Raw genomic sequence first — 6,000 nt, 5'->3', positions numbered from 1 at the left:
AAAGAGTTATATACTGAAAACTATAAAGCATTGATGAAAGAAAGAAGAAATACATAAATAAATTGAAAAATTAAAAAAGAAAAGAAAATCCAAGCTACCTAGTACCTATAGGAAGTTGCACCGTTTGATGTGGCAGTTTCAGAAAAACTTCCCTATCATAAAAACTCAAGGGTCATTTCATGAGTGTGTGCTATGAAAGGTCGTTCAATATCAGGGATTTGCTTGGTCCACTGCAACCAACTTTTTCTGTGATCACTTGCAACAAAAGGCAACAAGTGAGTAAGCCCTAAAGTAAGCTAATTTGCACAGACAGTATTTCAACTTGGAGAGAAGTCATTTATGGTAAGGAAAAAATATGTTCTACCTTAAAAAAGTAAACATTTGCTCTTTCTAGAAGTTTGTTTCAGGGCGTAGTGTTAATTAAAATGTACCTCAGTTTCTGCTTCATTGAGGTAGAGGGGGCTCTGATGGTTGTGAAATGAACCGATGATGACTCACCACAGGGGCTCACTCCTTCTTTCTTTTTTGGAGGAGTCTCGCTCTGTCACCCAGGCCGGAGTACAGTAGCTCTGTCTCGGCTCACTGCAACCTCCACCTTCCGGGTTCAAGCAATTCTCCTGCCTCAGCCTCCTGAGTAGCTGGGATTACAGGTACCCGCCACCGCACCCTGCTATTTTTTGTATTTTTGGTAGAGACAGGGTTTCACCATTTTGGCCAGGCTGGCCTCGAACTCCTGACCTCGTGATCCACCCGCCTCGGCCTCCCAAAGTGCTGGGATTACAGGCATGAGCCATCATGCCAGCCCTTCTTTCTGTTCCTTCAGTCAACAATATTTATCAGTTGCTGTATGCCCTGCACTCACCTGGGCGATGACAATTAAACATTTTAGAAACTAAATTTGCTATGAGTGAAATATAAGGTATATGTGTGTCATAAAAGGGGATAAGTTTTAACAGATAGGAAAGGTAAAGGTGATCCCACCAGAGTGATGAGACTTTATTCTGTAGACAAGTGGGGAGGGGATATTTTTATTATATTTTTAAGTTATAAGCGAATGTGAACAGATTTACATTTTAGGAATGTCACCCTGGCTGTGCTGAATGAAAGGGGTCCATAGCCGCAACCGGCATAATTTGAAAATTTATGAAATGATGCAAGTATGAGGCAACAGTAATGTGTGAGCAGTGCTGGCCAAAAGAGCATGCTTGAATCCAGCATGATTGAAACGCTGGAGTGAGCTGGGTGAAATAACATAATATGAAACTGTACCACTTAGAAAAATGACTACTCAGGCAGCATTTATTCAATTACTCCACTAATTAGAATATTTTATCTTGCTACTTGTGTTATCAAAAATATCATCTCTGATTACTTAATGACACAGACACTGGGTTATTTAATTTTTTATCTATAGGCTGAAAAAATATTAAGTCTAATGTTTTATTTGACATAATTTGTGTACTCTGCTGAAACATAATCCCCAAACCCAAGGGCCATCCAAGCCCCAGTGAAAAACAATGTAATCCCTATGTGTTCTGTGCTCCCAAAACACCTTGTGAATATACTCTTACTATAGTTATCATACTGCACAATTATTTACTTTTCTTTTTTACCCTGCAGAAGACTGACTCTTCTAGGATTTTAGCTTACTAATCTTTGACTAAGATTCATTGGGGGCATATCATTATCTTAATCTGGATCCAAAAGTCACAAAACCCTGGTTCGAATATTTGCTCCCTGATTAATTTTCTCATGTCTCAGTTCACTTCTAAATGAAAATAACAATGCCTCCCACTCTATTATGGATGAAGTAAACTAGTGTATGTGAAGAACTAGGCGAACTGTCTAATTAGCTAATTAACTCATGTAATTAATTAGTAGGTTAGGATAATTACTATTAGCCTTTTTACCTAGAATATGAAGATATATAACAGATATATAAAGAATATTTTAATAGGTGAATAATATTAGCTAAAATATTCATACTTACTATATGCCAGACACAAATCGAGGCACTTTACATGCATTGGCTCATTCAATCCTTACAGAAAAACTAGATGTCACTACTATTATTTTGGTTTGTTTTTTCTGTGTGTGTGTGTGTGTGTGTGTGTGTGTGTGTCACTACAATTCAAGGGGGCTGAAATTAATACTATTTTTATGCCAGTTTTACAGTGATAAAAGTGAAACTAAGAGTGATTTTATAATTTACCCAAGGTTTACATTACCTGTTAAGTGGCAGAGGAAAGTTTAGAATAATGCTCTTTATTGCCTCTGCAGATGGATGCATGGAATGAATGAATCCCTTTTCCTTTTTTCCCATAGCTCTTAAAAATCAAAATGTTTTATCAAAAATGAAACAAAAGCATCATTGATATAATTAATGAATGAATGCAGTCCAGAAAGGTTCTATTTTCCTCAATAAAGTGTTCATTTGCCCAGCACTTTGCCTGATACATGGTAAGACTAATCAACTATTGAATGAATGAGTGCCTGTTTATAATTGATACAAACAATGAATTCCTTTCTAATAGTTTTGAATGATCATTATAAATAATAACAGCAACAACAAAAGCAAACCATCTGTCAAAAGGATGTGATTAAGTGTCATGAATTGAGACTAGCATGAAGGTTGGGAAGATGGTGAAAATGCAGTAACAGCAAGGTGGAAATATAAACATCTCCCCTGCCTCTTTGATTACTTACCTTATTTCCAGATCTGCCACTTGGATCCAAGTACAGTAAAATGTTCATGTTCTTGAATGTTCATGGCAAGCACTCAGCATCACTAGCCTCCTGTGGAGGAAAAAAATAGTGGAGATATTTATTAAGATTTTGCACAGCTGTGACTTTTTAGCAATAGTAAACAGATAAATTATTGCTTAACACAAAAATCTCAATTTTTCTTACACACACTTGTATTTTCCAATAGTGGGAGCCAATTTGGGAAATTTTAAATTATTTTTGAGCCAAGAAAATAAGAGTGATGTATTTTTATCTATTCTTCTCTCCTTTGTATGAATTCAATTAAGATTATTAACAGAATATATGTCTGAGAACACATTCAAACTGCGAGTGTTCAGCGGCACTGTCAGGTCTACATTTCCAACTTGTTAGAAATCAGTATTCAGGACAGGAACATTCTAAACCTCTGTAAGAGATGCAAATGGAAAATGTTTAATTTATGCCACTTAGACATAAAGGAGATCACATCAAGCACTGATTATACTGCTGTTTCCAGAATCCAGACAGACTGTTTTTTTCTTTTTTCTTTTTGCTGGTGTTTTCATTCAGAAAGGTTAAAACACTATTAATACTTTTTACTTTAGACTGGAGAACCAATATTTATCTTGGATCTGGGCAAACATCTCAATTTTTATTGTCAATAAATATTCATTGTCCAATTTCCTCAAAGCAAAATTGGAAGAAATTTTGTTTTCAATTTATTTTTGACAGTTTTCCTGCTTTGTGAACACAGTGGAAAAAGATGTCTTCCACTTATCCTTTGCTCCCGTCATTCACTACGCCAGACATACAAATAGTAGGGTTCTAATTCATAATCAATCTCACCTGAATAGTTACTGGTTCTGAAAGATGCTCTGCAGTCAGAATTGTAAACACAAGTGATTTCTGAGTTGAAATAACACTGACTAAACAACTCCAAGTCATCAAGCATTTTCAGATTAGTAAATATGAGAACTTGGCCTAATTTCAAAGCTGCTTCTTCTTGGCTTATCAAAATGATGAATAAGTTAGTATCAAGGATATAAAAAAGGCATAAGAGAGTGGACACACCTACTCACTGGCTTTCTGTTTCCCTGTGGAGATAGGCCACAATTTTGATAATCGTTGTAGCACTTGCAATGTTGGCATTGATACATATTAAAGATACTTAGAAATGTGGGCTTGCTGCCTTTTACACCATTAGGCTATGAGAGATTCTGTATCAGTCCTCAAGTCTAATCAGTGCTCTAAAATCTGTATCTTGTGGCATCCAAGGAATATGTTTGTATTCTATTTATTTCTGTACCATTACACCTACAGCAAACTTTTACCAGTGTTCTACAACTCACCCATTTAATATGCTGTCTTTATCTTCACCAACTTTAGATGAGACATTCCAAAATCAGGACACTCAGTGAATTTTTGTTCAGAAAAATTTTAAAAGGAAGGTGTGATTTCACAATGAGACATGTAGGAAAGTGCAAGGGATGTGAAACAGAAGACAGCTCTCCTCCTTGCCAATTTTGTATTTTGGGCAAGCTGATTAGACTGTCGGAGCATTGGGTTTGTCTACAAACCAATCGGAATAACTATAAAGCCTACTTCCATATTCTTCAGCACAGTGTTTTCAAGGTTTATCTGCATAATAGCATGTATCTAGACTACATTCCATTTTGTGAGTGAATAATGTCCCATTGTATATAACAGATTTTATTTACCCACTGGGTCAGTTTGGAGACTCATATGGTTTGAATGCTTTCCCCCTCGAAATCTCATGTTGAAATGTAATCCCCAGCTGGGCACAGTGGCTTATGCCTTTAATCCTAGCACTTTCAGAGGCCAAGATGGGGGGATCACAAGGTCAAGAATTTGATACCAGCCTGGCCACATAATAAGACACCATCTCTACTGAAAATACAAAAATTAGCTAGGTGTGGTGGCAGGCACCTATAATCTCAGCTACTTGGGAGGCTGAGGCAGGAGAGCTGCTTGAACCCAGGAAGCGAAGGCTGCAGTGAGCCGAGATCATGCCACTGTACTGCAGGCTGGGCAACAGAGTGGGACTCCATCTAAAAAAAAAAAAAAAGAAAAGAAAATAAATGTAATCCTCAGTGTTGGAGGTGAGACCTGGTGGGAAATGTTTGAGTCACAGAGGTGGTTCCCTCATGAATGAATGGCTTGGTGCCCTCCTCATGGTACTGAGTGAGTTCTTGCTCTGAGTTCACCAGAGGGCTGGTTTTTTAAAGGAGCCTGGCTACTCTGCATATCTCTCTTGCTCCTTCTCTCTCTATGTAATATGCCTAGTCCCAATTTGCCTTTTGCCATGAGTCAAAGTTCCCTGAGGCCTCACTAGAAGCTGAGTAGATGCCGGTGCCATGCTTGTGCTGCTTGCAGAAACATGAGCCAATTAAACCTCTTTGCTTTATAAATTACCCAGCCTCAAGTGTTTTCTTTTAGAGAGAAAACAAGGGACTAATATCGTGACAATTGGTTATTTTTACGATAAACTATTATGAATAATTCTAATATGAACATTCATATACAAGTTTTGGTGTGAATATGTGGGGGTTTTTTGTCATTGATAATCTCCTTGCAGTTGAGTTTTATTCATTTTATTTTATTTTTTATTAATAATATTTTAAATTGACAATTTATAGCTATTTACATTTATGGGGAACAATGTGATATTTTGATAAACACATCTACAATGTGGTTATAAGTTTTTATTTCTCTTGGGTATTCATCTAGAAGTTGAATTGCTCCAGGTTTAGGCTTTTGAAGGAACTCCCAGACTATTTTTCAAAATATCTTCACTATTTCACACCCATGCCAGCAGTATATGTAGGAAATGTTCAATTTCTCCACATCTTTACAAACACTTGATATCATCTTTCTGTTATAGTCATCATAGTGGGTATGCAGTGATGTCTCATTCTTATTTTTATTTGCTTTTCACCACTAAATAATGATTTCTAGCATATTTTGATGTTCTTATTGATAATTTGTAATTCTTAGGAAAAGGATCTATTAAGATTTTTTGTCCATGTTTTAGTTGGGGAATTTGTCTTTTTATTATTGAGTTGTAGAAGTTCTTTATATATTCTAGATACAAGTTCTTATCAGGCAGATAATTTATAAATATTTTATCTCAATCTGTGAAATGATTTCATATATCTTGATGGTATCCTTTAAAACACAAAAGTTTTTTGCTTTTTATTAATTTTAGTCTATCTTTTTTTTGTCATTTCAAAATTTGTTGTCATAGCTGGGAGGGCT

This window comes from Hylobates moloch, unplaced genomic scaffold (genome assembly GCF_009828535.3).
Source record: "Hylobates moloch isolate HMO894 unplaced genomic scaffold, HMol_V3 SCAFFOLD_10, whole genome shotgun sequence".
Taxonomy (NCBI): domain Eukaryota; kingdom Metazoa; phylum Chordata; class Mammalia; order Primates; family Hylobatidae; genus Hylobates; species Hylobates moloch.
Note: the sequence above shows the minus strand (reverse complement) of the source record.